The sequence below is a fragment of the Anomaloglossus baeobatrachus genome, chromosome 1 (genome assembly GCF_048569485.1).
Source record: "Anomaloglossus baeobatrachus isolate aAnoBae1 chromosome 1, aAnoBae1.hap1, whole genome shotgun sequence".
NCBI classification, from domain to species: Eukaryota; Metazoa; Chordata; class Amphibia; order Anura; family Aromobatidae; genus Anomaloglossus; species Anomaloglossus baeobatrachus.
The window spans coordinates 382,912,433-382,926,544 of record NC_134353.1 but is presented as its reverse complement, the minus strand read 5'-3'; the positions used below and the strand labels follow the sequence as shown (position 1 = coordinate 382,926,544).

Here is a 14,112-nt window from a genome sequence, read left to right as displayed (position 1 = left end):
GAGCATTGTGTGTGGCAGAGCATTGCATGGATGCATGAGGCAGAGCATTGCGTGGGTGCGTGTGGCAGAGCATTGCAGGCATGCGTGCATGCGGCAGAGCATTGCAGATGTGCGTGCGTGTGGCAGGGCATTGCGGGCGTGCGTGTGGCAGAGCATTGTGTGTGCAGGTGCATGTGGCAGAGCATTGTGTGCACGTGCGTGTGGCAGAGCATTGTGTGCATGCGTGTGTGTGGCAGAGCATTGCGGGCGGGCATGGCAGAGAATTGTGCGTGTGTGGCAAAGCATTGCTGGTGTGCATGTGGCAGAACATTGTGTGTGCGTGTGGCAGAGCATTGTGGGCGTGTGTGAGAGAGCATTGCGTGTGTGTGCTTGCCTGTGGCAGAGCATTGTGTGTGTGCGTGCATGTGGTAGAGCATTGTGTGCGGGCATGGCAGAGAATTGTGCGTGTGTGGCAAAGCATTGCGGGTGTGCATGTTGCAGAACATTGTGTGTGTGTGCGTGTGGCAGAGCATTGCGGGCGTGCGTGTGGCAGAGCATTGTGTGTGTGCGTGTGCGTGGCAGAGCATTGTGTGTGCGCGTGCGTGTGGCAAAACATTGCGTGTGGGCGTGCATGCAGCAAAGAATTGCTGGACCAGGGCGTGCAAAGCGCTATGTGGGGAGCACTATGCAGCTGTACTTGGTGACACTTTAGACATTTGTGGTCAACAATAAAATGGCTCCGCACTGATCCCAAACGTCATCTTCCCTTATCCTTTTGGAAACACCCAGATTGGGAGGAGGAGGTGACATCACACACAGGAGAGCAGATTCTGCCCACTTTACTGCAGCTGTAATCCAGGCTTTTCTACAGTAGGATTTCTGTAGGATTTCAGCAGCTGCTCCCTCTGGTGTTTAAGAGTGGAAAATATCAAACTTTTTAATTTTTTTTAATATTTTGCTCAATTAAAAACAAATAATATTTAAACAAAAGATTAAAACATTAATACTTTACATTTTTTCAGTTATTTGAATTTTTTTTTTGACACCTTCCCTTTAAGAATGTTTCATGATACTCTTCCCATGTAAACATGCTGGTGAACACTTGATGAATGAGCAAAATGCTCGTTCATCGGTGTACATGATCTTTTATACAGCACGAAATAAAATCATCAACCTACTGTATATAAACAGGATTCATACTGCTGAGAACCATGGCAACCTATGCTCACTGAGCAGTCTATTAATTTGGTCTTCCTATATCAGGGGTGGGGAACCTTTTTTTCTGCCGGGGGCCATTTGGAAATTTCTACCAACCTTCAGGGGCCGCAAAAAATTATCAGCTTGAAAATCACCCTATTATATTTGGTCAAACAATTAACTAACTCCAGACCCCCACTGCTTCTCTTTGGTGCGGCTGTGATGTTCGATGATATTGATCATGTTGCTTATCACAACTGCTTTTCCAGGTTTGTCTCAGTCTGGAGCGCAGTCAACAAATTGGTAAATTGTATACATTATATAGAAGACGCTGAAGGCACATACATCACACAAGGGGCTGGGGACATATATACATCACAGAAGACACTGGGGCCCATAAATTTCAGGAGAGGCCGGAGGCATATATAAATACCAGAAGGGGCTGGGGGCATATATACATCACAGGAGATGCTGGGGACATATGTACATCACTGGAGGGTCTGGGGCATATACATCACAGGAGATGCTGGGGCACATAAATTACATGAGACGCTGGGGGCATATACATCAGAGGAGGGGCTGAGACTCAAACATCGCTGGGGGGGCACGGACAGTACGGCCGGGCACGAACAGCATTGGCGGTGGCAGGGACAGCACTAGAGGGGCACAAACGGGACTGGGGGACAAGGACAAGCCTGAAGGACCATGGACTGCACTGGGTTAGTGGCACACAGCACTGGGTTAGTGACACACAACACTGGGTTAGTGGCACAGAACACTGGGGTGATGGCACACAGCACTAGGGGAGGGGGTGACACACGTCACACAGCGCCGGGAGGCAGCACGAGTCCCACAGCACTAGGACGCAGCATGACTCACTCAGCACCAGGACGCAGCACGAGTTCCACAGCACTGGAACGTGGCACGGGTCCCACAGTGTTCTGGGACGCAGCATGACTCACACAGCGCCGGGACGCATGTTCTGCAGGGAGGCTGGTGAACGTACTGCTCCTCTTCTTCTGTGGGACTGGAGCGCAGGGCATCTCTCTCTAACAAAGTACGCTCTCAGTATGCTGGCACAGGCCAGCATACAGAGAACCTAATGGTATGTGCCCCACACATTGTGATTTAAAGGGCCAGCAGCCGACAAGACCGCGGCTGCCACCTGAGTACTGCAATCCACAGGAATGTGCCCAGGGGCCGTATAAAAAGTCATTGTGGGCCGCATATGGCCCGCAGGCCGGAGGTTCCCCACCCCTGGCCTATATAAACAGGCTATTAAATGACCACCAACTGGTAAAAGTTTGTCGATCAATGGTCATTTAGGGTAGCTGGACTCCAAGTTGCCAGACACAACCCATCTATATAACTGCACCCGTTGTATGATGTCCTATTATGTTCTATGTTTGGGATGAGCTTAACAAACTCGTAGATGTGCATATGTGAAGATTATGTGTAATAAAAAAAATAGAGTACAAAAGGGGTTTTAAATGGTCACTGTCATTTTAAGGCATTTCTACTCTTATCCATTATGCTGTAAATGGAATCTGTGAGCAGGTTTTTTGCTATTTAATCGGACAGCATCATAGGTGTTGAGACCCTAATTTTAGGGATGTATCACTTAGTAGGCTGTATACTGTAGTTTCAATACAGAGTTTAAAGGGCACTTTACACACTGCAACATCGCTAGCAATCCCGTTAGCGATGTGAAATTCTAGATCGCAAGTGCGATCTTCTGAGGTCGCACATAGGTCATTTTACGCATGTGCGATCTCGAAAGGTCGCACTTGCGATCTAGAATTTCACATCGCTAACGGGATCGCTAGCGATGTCGCAGTGTGTAAAGTACCCTTTAGAGGCAGCAGATTATCACTATATCTCATGTTCATGGCAGTCAGTAACCCCACCACTGATTAGCAGCTTACAAACCAGGGGTGTGGGCAGAGTTATATGCAGCCCCAAAATCTTAGCTTTCCTATAGCTACATAAAACAAAACAGAGATTCTATCAAAACTACACCATGAAGTCCAGTAAGTGATACATCCCTGGAATGAGGCTTTCCCCCCATATTATGCTACTCTCAGGTTGTATAGCAAAAACCTGTTAAAAGATTCCCTTTAATTATAGTCAAAACAAAAAAAGGCATATCACCAAACTCATAAATCTGGCATGAGGTGTCAAGGAAGCTCAAATAGTCCAGAATCAAAGTTAAGATTGATTTTAATGAAGGAAAAGTGGTTACAATAATTGACATTATACATAGTACATAGAAATGAATTAGGTGGCGCCCTGGACAAGCCAGGGGCCACAGGTAACTACACCACCACACCCTACACCCCGATTAGGCACATCTAAGCCAGACACAAAATCCCTGTTGCCTTCCCCAGGGGCTGATGTCCACACCAGGGCGTGGAGCCAGGCGGTTGGTCTCCACCCACCAAGGAGTTCAGAGTCCTGGAGGAGGGAAAAGCGGCAGTTAAGCTAGGGAAGTGAAGGAGTGAGGAGATTAGCTTGGACAGTGAAAGTGGAAGGAGGAAAAGTGAGGAGTAGTGAAGTGGCAAGAGAGCAGACTGAAGTGAGTCCGGGTGTGTGGCCCGGACAGAGCAGCAAGGTTGGCAGACGGTGGTGACCGTCTGCAGGAGTGGCCTATCGGAGTTTGCCGTAAGGACCGTGGACGGGCGGTGGCCCGGCGGTACCGGACCGGTACACAAGGAGAAGCCAGCACCATTGGCAGGGGCTTTTCGGACCCCGGCAAGGCTAGGAGTCGCCGTGAATTTGACGAATCCGTTAGTGAAGGGGACCTCCGGGTTTCCAAACAGTCAAGTCCCGACAGAAGGCAACCGTCCAACCGTGAAGGGGAGACACCGCCACCGCCAAGGGCAACCGTTTCCCAGGGCCAGCGCCTGCGGGCAAAAAGCGGCTCCTCCGGCCTACATCCAAGTCGGGGAGCGGGTTACCGGTGGGAACCCATCGCTACCAACATTGAACTTAGGTGCAGGGAGAGACAGTCATCACTAACCTACGGGGAAGAAGCAACCGCAGCCGTTTGGGGGACCCGTCCATCCAGCCGTGTGTTTTACCGAGAACTGTGTCATCGTCTCAGGCTGAGTGAGTACCCCCGTGCCGTACGGCACCGCGCTGCCCCTGCGACCCGCCTGTCATTCATCCCTACCCCATCTCCGGGCCCCAGGACAACCAACCCCCTACCCACGGAGGGGAGAACTAACATCAAAGCTGCTCCCTGTCACCGCTCCCGGGATCCCCGTCCAGAGCAGCGGTGGTGTCACCAAAATCACAACCGTGGGTGGCGTCACGGACAATATCCCCAAAACCAAACCACCCCTTTTCACTCACGGGCGAGGAGCGCCGCTCAAGTCCCCGGAATCCGGCCCATCGCTCGAGCCACCGGGCAGTGTGGCGCCCCTGACCTGGTCAGGCACCACTGAGTACTGCACCCATGCTGGGGACAGTACAAAACAGGTAATCCAGAAGGCTGACCGAGGTGTGACTACACAGGCGCATAGTGATCAGGTCTCACACATTTACCTTTGAGAGGACCCCTGGGGATCCCAGGAGGGGGCGAAGCCTCCATCTCCACTCGAGGGGTGTGGTGGAGAGCCTGGTTGCTAGGTGACGTAGGCAAGAACAGGAGAGGAGGGAAGAGTGAGCCGAAGACAGTTGAGTGGTGAAGTTCAGGGAGGGCAGAAGCAGACCCTGTAGCTCTACACAATTCTGACAACGTACGCGCAGTGACTACCGACGGGGGAGAACGGTCACCTGGTAGTGCTGCCTGAAATCCACACACAGCTAAAGAGAGAGCAACGGAGTGGAAAGTAAGGAGACTGTCAGGGAGGTACCAGGCCCAAACGGGTAGCAGGTCCCGGGGCAGGGATAGATCCACCTGTCCTTTGCCAAACCTGCATGAGGGGGGCACTTTACACCCCCAAGACAACACCACAGAGTCCGCAGCCACGTAGCAAAGTGAGGGCCCATAGCTCACAGGAGGCAAGCAGCCGGAGTGACCTGGTCCAGGCTACAAGCAAACGGGCCAAAAGAAGGGGAGAGAGGCACCAGCAACTTCCCTGGGCGACCCCAGCAGGGCTTCAAGCAGGGGTTACCCCAAAACACAACGGGCTAAGGAAGGCGAGTTGGTAGCCACCCTCATAAGTCAGCCTGAAGGACACCTGGTTCCAGCCTGGTTCATCCCAGCTACGCCCGGGTTACTCACCCTGCCACCATCAGTGAGTAAAATCCCTGAAAGACATCCTGCTTGTGCGTGTGAGTCATTCTGCGACTTGTAGTTCCACACACCTACACGGGACCCTGGGGCATGCCTCACTCTCAGGAGGCTATTACAACTGACTGCACCTACTATCAGCCCCAGGCACCCCTAACCTGCAGTGGCGGTCTCCACTGACCGCAATTCTGAGAGTGGCGTCACGACAATCAAAGTAGAGGATTTCCTACCTGTGACAAGATCCAGCCGCGTGGAGTCCCTGAAGGTAATGCGCCGCTGCACCGACACCGAACCTCGGGGCCCCACACATCTGGCGTCACGAACAGGATAAGGACTAGACCTGTTCAGACAGGTGACCATGTGCCTGGGCGGTCCGCTTGGAAAATTGGAAGCGCCGCCATATTGCCACCATGAAAAGCGCGCTGAAAAACAACAGCAGCCCGCGCTGGGAGAAGTTACCGCCCACGAAGAGGTGTGGCTACCCAGAGATCCCCTGAAGAGTCCTGGTCTCGCAAGTGATGAGAGCGGAGGCGTTCAGAGACGTCGGGAAAGAAAGGGAGCCAGAAGCCTGCTACTAGAAGAAGGAGACGCAGAGGAAATGGCGTCTGAACGCAGAGACCCAGAACCAGGCTCCGCTGCCTGGTGGTATCGGGAACTTGCCCAGTTTTGCGACCAACTAGAGGCCAGGGTCGTATGGCAGATCAGCGAGGGACGCACGGAGCTCCTGGAAATGGCTGCAGCGGTTCAGGCCTATGAGAGGGGAACCGCCCGACGAGTGCCAGACCGAGCGGCGACGACTCGGACCCCGATGATGTTACCGATGGGTGAGTCCTGTGTTGCCCCTGTCAGCGCGAGTGCCCCGACCCCTGCTGCCATGCCCGCGGTCCCCGAAGAGGCGCCCGGCGCGGCGACGCTGAATCAGGCCGCAGCCACGCCAGGTGCGGCCCGCCGAACCCAGGCCGCCGCAACGATGCCCAGCCCGGCCCGCAAAGATCCGGCTGCCACCGCGACCCTCCTCCACGCCGCAGGTGCGGCCCGCCAAGGACCGGCTGCAGCTGCGACGCCAATCCAGGCCGCAGAAGCGCCCAGCCCGGCCCGCACAGATCCCATCGCAGCTGCGACGCCAATCCAGGCCGCAGAAGCGCCCAGCCCGGCCCGCACAGATCCCATCGCAGCTGCGACGCCAATCCAGGCCGCCGCAGCGATGCCCTGCTCGTCCCGCCAAGACCAGGCCGCTGCCACGCCAGGCTCGGCCCGCCAAGACCAGGCCGCTGCCACGCCAGGCTCGGCCCGCCAAGACAAGACTGTACAATTATTTACCCCGGCCTGCCAGGTCAGAGCAGGCACCGCTCCCCAGCCCAAGGAAGTCCCTGCTAGGAAGTCCCTGCTGGGGGAGGACCCCGAATACTGGAAGCTGAAGGCTGATCTAGAGGCCCACTTCCCAAAGGAGATGGTGGACCGGTATCTGCTCCCTCCGCATACTCACAGGAAGACTCCTGCAACATTCATGCCAAAGGGTCCCCCGCCCTGGCCTGCTGATGAAAATCCATCCCTAGCGCTGCCACAAGAGGAGTGCCCAGAAGAACTAAGGGGGAGGGGAGGCCAGGAAGCTGAGAAGCTGACCCCAGAGCCATCAGCAGTGGATGCAGCACCAGTCCAAGAGCCAGAGATGCTGCCGTACTCCCGCTGGGATGAAGAGGGCCCGACATCCTCCGCTGAGGAAGATTTGTCCAGATACCTCACCTGGGAGCCTGCAAGTGGTGAGGTGGCAGCCAGGCAGGACCCAGCCCGCAGGACACGGCGCCGCAGCAGGACAAGGGATCCACCTGCACAGCAGTCTCCCGAGGAGAAGGACGAGGTCACGGCCAGAGACTTAGAGGAAAAGCGGTCCTTGAGAAGAGCCAAATCGCAGGTCAGAGGCCCACTTTGTCGAGGAGTTGTAGAAGACTTCAATCTAAAGTCTGGATATGGCTTTATAGTAGCACCTGGTGTAAAAGAGGGCATCTTTGTGAACAGAAGGGATGTTAGAGCACATTTACCTAGAGGACATCCAGGAAGAAACCTACAGATAGGAGACTCAGTAGAATTTACAAAGCACCAAGGAGAACGCGGATGGTACGCACTAGATGTTACACCATGCCCCAGAAATCCCTGCAGTAACCCTGCTGTCTTAACACTACAAGATAAAGAAAGAGAAAAAGAAACAGACACAGAAGAAGAGGAAAGAAAATACAAAGAACTCATTGATGAAACCACTACAGATGATGACGACAGGTGCCACAGCCCTACAGGCCCAAGCCCTGGTGAGGAGGAAGAAGGAGCAAAGTCCATGTAAAGTAAAGTAAGAAGTACAGCAAGTTAAAGTACAGTTTTGCAACGTTTACAAGTTCAAGCATGTGCCCACATGAACTTATGTGAGAAACCCTTTTGCACTTTAACCCATGAACCTTAAGGCTATGAACTGGCTATAGCCACAAACTCTCGCAGTGTTTATAGTTACCCCAGAGGTACCACCACTACCAGGGAGCACGCCTGTTTATGGGGCCTGGCTCTCCACCACAAAGAGGGTACCTGGTCAGCACCAACTGTGGAGGCCGCCTCTACATCCTGCCAGAAGAGGCTGAAGGCGCGGCTCCACCAGGCCAGGTATACCCTGAAACCACCAGACCATGAAAGCCGCCTCTACATCCTGCCAGAAGTGGCTGAAGGCGCGGCCAACGGGAGAGGCAGATGGGAAGAAAGGTCTGGGGAAGCTGATGGCCCAGACCTGGTTACCAAAAGAAACCAGTGACCTGCCGCCTGAGAGGGTTGAGGGTGGGTTAACGGACTTGTGGGTGGAGGGTGGTGATGTATGGTACCTGATGGTTTTAAAACGTTTAACCATGTTTTACTGTTTTACGCATGTTAAAATGTTGTCTTGCAGCCCGAGGACGTGCTGGTGATAACTAAGGGGGAATGTGGCGCCCCTGACCTGGTCAGGCACCACTGAGTACTGCACCCATGCTGGGGACAGTACAAAACAGGTAATCCAGAAGGCTGACCGAGGTGTGACTACACAGGCGCATAGTGATCAGGTCTCACACATTTACCTTTGAGAGGACCCCTGGGGATCCCAGGAGGGGGCGAAGCCTCCATCTCCACTCGAGGGGTGTGGTGGAGAGCCTGGTTGCTAGGTGACGTAGGCAAGAACAGGAGAGGAGGGAAGAGTGAGCCGAAGACAGTTGAGTGGTGAAGTTCAGGGAGGGCAGAAGCAGACCCTGTAGCTCTACACAATTCTGACAACGTACGCGCAGTGACTACCGACGGGGGAGAACGGTCACCTGGTAGTGCTGCCTGAAATCCACACACAGCTAAAGAGAGAGCAACGGAGTGGAAAGTAAGGAGACTGTCAGGGAGGTACCAGGCCCAAACGGGTAGCAGGTCCCGGGGCAGGGATAGATCCACCTGTCCTTTGCCAAACCTGCATGAGGGGGCACTTTACACCCCCAAGACAACACCACAGAGTCCGCAGCCACGTAGCAAAGTGAGGGCCCATAGCTCACAGGAGGCAAGCAGCCGGAGTGACCTGGTCCAGGCTACAAGCAAACGGGCCAAAAGAAGGGGAGAGAGGCACCAGCAACTTCCCTGGGCGACCCCAGCAGGGCTTCAAGCAGGGGTTACCCCAAAACACAACGGGCTAAGGAAGGCGAGTTGGTAGCCACCCTCATAAGTCAGCCTGAAGGACACCTGGTTCCAGCCTGTTTCATCCCAGCTACGCCCGGGTTACTCACCTTGCCACCATCAGTGAGTAAAATCCCTGAAAGACATCCTGCTTGTGCGTGTGAGTCATTCTGCGACTTGTAGTTCCACACACCTACACGGGACCCTGGGGCATGCCTCACTCTCAGGAGGCTATTACAACTGACTGCACCTACTATCAGCCCCAGGCACCCCTAACCTGCAGTGGCGGTCTCCACTGACCGCAATTCTGAGAGTGGCGTCACGACAATCAAAGTAGAGGATTTCCTACCTGTGACAAGATCCAGCCGCGTGGAGTCCCTGAAGGTAATGCGCCGCTGCACCGACACCGAACCTCGGGGCCCCACAGCAGCAGCAGCCGCAGAGCAGCGGCAGCCAGACCCGAGCAGTGGGAGAGCGCAGCGTCCCCTCCTCCGCCCGCGACAAATTATGCAATAGAAGTGTTCTTTTTTTTCTTAGCTTTTAAATCCCATGAGCCGTCTTAATTATCAAATCTTTTTCTTCCTTTGATGTTTGCAGAAGGAGACTAAAGGCCGCTTTGCACACTGCGATATCGGTACCGATATCGCCATTGTGCGTACCCGCCCCCATCGGTTGTGCGACACGGGCAAATCTCTGCCCGTGTCGCACAACATCGCCCGGACCCGTCACACAGACTTACCTTCCCTGCGACGTCGCTGTGACCGGCGAACTGCCTCCTTTGATGGGCCAGATGGATGGGCCAGAGGCTGGATCAGTAAAGAGCAGAGAGCACCACTCCGACTCAGACGCCAGCAAGGTGGAAGTGGGGTACTGGTATGGGCTGGTATAATCAAAGATGAACTTGTGGGACCTTTTTGGGTTGAGGATGGAGTGAAGTTCAACTCCCAGACCTACTGACAGTTTCTGGAAGACAACTTCTTCAAGCAGTGGTACAGGGAAGAAGTCGGTATCGATAAAAAAACCCCACAATGCTCCATTACATGCATCCAACTACTCAACAGCGTGGCTGGCCAGTAAAGGTCTAAAAGATGAAAAAATAATGACATGGCCCCCTTGTTCACCTGATCTGAACCCCATAGAGAACCTGTGGTCCCTCATACAATGTAAGACCTACAGGGAGGGAAAACAGTACACCTCTCAGAAGAGTCTGGGAGGCTGTGGTGGCTGCTGCATGCAATGTTTATCGTAAACAGATCAATCAACTGACAATCTATGGACGGTAGGCTGTTGAGTGTCATCATAAAGAAAGGTGGCTATATTGGTTACTAATTTTTTGGGGTTTTGTTTTTGCATGTCAGAAATGTTTATTTCTAAATTTTGTGCAGTTATATTGGTTTACCCGGTGAAAATAAACAAGTGAGATGGGAATATATTAAGTTGCCTAATGATTCTGCACAGTAATAGTTACCTGCACAAACAGATATCCTCCTAAGGTAGACAAATCTAAAAAAAAAAAACACTCCATCTTCCAAAAATATTAAGCTTTGATATTTATGAGTCTTTTAGGTGGATTGAGAACATAGTTGTTCATCAATAATAAAAAAAAATCAGCTAAAATACAACTTGCCTAATAATTCTGCACCCATTGTAGAGTGTGGAAGGAAGACCAGAACACCCAGTGGAAACCCACGCAAACACTGGGAAAACATACAAACTCCTTGTAGATGTCCTTGGTGGGATTTGAACTCAGGACCACAGCGCTGAAAAACTGTAGTGCTAAAGACTGAGCCACCTTGCTGCCCATACATGGCTCTGGGTGTATCATGCATGATTAGAATTAGGCTCTGTTCACACTAGAAAGAAGTGACATGCTCATTCTTTTTCTCAAGAAATTCTGTAGAAAGACTGTCGGTCATTCTTTCTTTTTCTGTGTATGTCGGTCAATCTCCCTCAGTCAGTCGGTCTCTCTGTCTTGTGTGTCCCTCTCTCTTTCTGTCCATGGTGGTCAGTCTCCCCCCTCTCTCATACTCACCATTCCCTGATCACCGGCACAGCGCTGCACAGCTGTTAAAAAAACTCCGGCGACTTTTACTATTTTGAAAAAGCCGGCCGCTCATTAATCAATCTCGTATTCCCTGCTTTCCCCGCCCACCGGCGCCTATGATTGGTTGCAGTGAGACACGCCTCCACGCTGAGCGACAGGTGTCTCGCTGCAACCAATCACAGCCGCCGGTGGGCGTGTCAATATAGAGCAGTAAAATAAATAATTAATTTAAAAAAACCGACGTGCGGTCCCCTCATTTAGATACCAGCCAGAGTAAAGTCAAACGGCTGAAGGCTGGTATTCTCAGGATGGGGAGCCCCCCAGCCTAACAATATCAGCCAGCAGCCGCCCAGAATAGCCGCATACATTAGATGTGACAGTTCTGGGACTCTACCCGGCTCTTCCCGATTTGCCCTGGTGCGTTGGCAATTGGGGTAATAACGTGTTAATGGCAGCCCATAGCTGCCACTAAGTACAAGATTAATCATGTCAGGCGTCTTCCCGAGATACCTTCCATGATTAATCTGTAAGTTACAGTAAATAAACACATACACCCGAAGAAATCCTTTATTTGGATTAATAAACACTAACAAATACCCTTGTTCACCACTTTATTAAACCTGAAAAAGCCATTCATGTCCGGCGCAATCCACGGAGCTCCCGCGTCGCTTCCAGCTCTGCTACATGAAGGTGACAGGAGCAGCAGAAGAACACCGCCGCTCCTGCCAGATCCACACAGCAACTGAGGTGAGCCGCGCGATCAGCTGTGCTGTCACTCAGGTTACTCGCGGCCACCGCTGGATCCTCCAACTGTGACAGCAAGTCGCCCGAGTGACAGCGATGAAGTAACAGGTGAGTTGCGGCCTCGGGTGGAGGTTCCAGCTAGACGCGGGTAGCCTGAGTGACAGCAGCGCTAATTGCGCTACTTACTTCAGGCACTCAGGGGATTAGCGGTCACTGGTAAGTCCTTCACGGGTGACTGCTAATCAGTACGCGACACATACAGAGCCGCGGTATGACAATGAAGTCGGGTGAAGTTCACCCGAGTACATTCTCTACACGCAACTCTGTCTGCTGTCAGCGGGTATGCATCAACGACATTTTGCATCACACACGTACCATTTGACGGACAAAACACTCGCATGTCAGTTACGTATCTCACGCACACACGGACATTCCATGCGCACATGCGGTTAGCATACGCCGTTCACACGGATGCCACACGTACCATAAAAACGGATCACGGCCCTGAAAAACGGCCGGTATTACACGTGCGTGCTTTTCACGGATGTGTGTTTCAGGCCTGAGGTGAAATGGACTGAGAGGAGGTACTGTGTGGGGTGGATTGGATTGTGGCGAGGACATCATACTATGCAGGGTGGAATGACGGACCTTTGGGATGGACATCATACTATGTGTAGTGGAATGAACTGGGGGAAGACATCATGCTGTGGAGGATGGAATGGCTTGTGGAGAGGACCTCAAACTGTGTGGGGTGGAATGGACTGTGGGGAAGACATCATACTATGTGGGGTGGAATGAACTGTCGAGGTGGGGTGGGGAGACATCATACTGTGTGGATTGAATAGATTGTTGGGAGACATCATACCGTGTGTAGTGGATTGGACTATGGGGGACAACATACTGTGTGGGCTACAATGGTTTGTGGGGAGAATATCATATTATGTGGGGTGGAATGAACTGTCGAGGTGGGGTGGGGAGACATCATACTGTGTGGATTGGAATAGATTGTTGGGAGGCATCATACCGTGTGTGGTGGATTGGACTATGGGGGACAACATACTGTGTGGGCTGCAATGGTTTGTGGGGAGAATATCATACTATGTGGAGAGCAATCGACTGTGGGAGGTCATCATATTGTGTGGTGGAATGGACTGTGGGGAGGATATCGTACTGTGTGGGTTGGAATGGACTGTGGGGGGGGGATCATACTGTTTGGTGGAATGAGCTCTGTGGAGGACATCATATTGTGTGCTTTGGAATGCAATATGGAGAGAGCATCGTACTGTGTGGGGTGGAATGGACTATGGGGAAGAGATCATACTATTTGGGGTGGAATGGACTGTGGGGAGATCATTGTGTGGGGTGGAATGCACTGTGTGGGGTGGATATCATATTGTGTGGGGTGGAATGCACTGTGTGGGGTGGATATCATATTGTGTGGGGTGGATATCATATTGTGTGGGGTGGATATCATATTGTGTGGGGTGGAATGCATTGTGTGGGGTATCGTACTGTGTGTGGTGCAATGGACTGTGGCGAGGATATCATATTGTGTGGGGTGGAATGCACTGTGTGGGGTATCGTACTGTGTGTGGTGCAATGGACTGTGGCGAGGATATCATATTGTGTGGGGTGGAATGCACTGTGTGGGGTATCGTACTGTGTGGGGTGCAATGGACTGTGGCGAGGATATCATATTGTGTGGGGTGGAATGCACTGTGTGGAGAACATCCGTGTCAGAAAAACAGAGAACAGATCTCGTGCATGGTGATTGACTCCAGCAGCTTGCCGTAGTTTCCAGCTCCGCTTTCTCCCGCCTCGCAGTTCAGGTTGGATTGTTTACACCATGGCTCCACTGTTGCACGGTACGTTTCATGGGTAGAATTGCGCAATAAGTACGCAGAAACAGACTCCGCCATCTTGGTGCTCTCATGTGAAAGCGCCGTCTGACGCCATCTTGGTACTCCAGTTTAGAGGAAGCGGAAGTCGATTTATTCGTGGTTTCATGAAAGAGCTGTATTGGGTGAGTTGTTTATGTCGCTGAGCGTGCCTGTCATCTGTTATATTGTGCTGTCGTGACATATGGCAGTATATGCAGGAAGCGCTGTGTAATGTATGGCTGGATTTGTTCCTACAGATCTGGATTGCTGGTATAAAGTGTTCTCTATACCCCGCAGAGCTTTCAGTACAATGTGCTGCCCTCTTTCCAGGGGCTCTGTCCTGTCCATAGGAAGGACGTTAAAGCTGCAAG

The 14,112-nt window shown here is 52.4% G+C and overlaps 1 protein-coding gene across 1 annotated transcript in view; it reads left to right on the top strand.

Moving 5' to 3' along the window:
* The first annotated feature begins 13,785 nt into the window (after positions 1-13,785).
* Positions 13,786-14,112, top strand: part of MED11 (mediator complex subunit 11) — a 45,282-nt gene continuing 44,955 nt past the window's right edge. The window contains exon 1 of the mRNA XM_075352517.1: positions 13,786-13,884. The gene's annotated coding sequence lies outside the window, so the exon portion shown is untranslated. The remainder of the gene's footprint in view (positions 13,885-14,112) is intronic.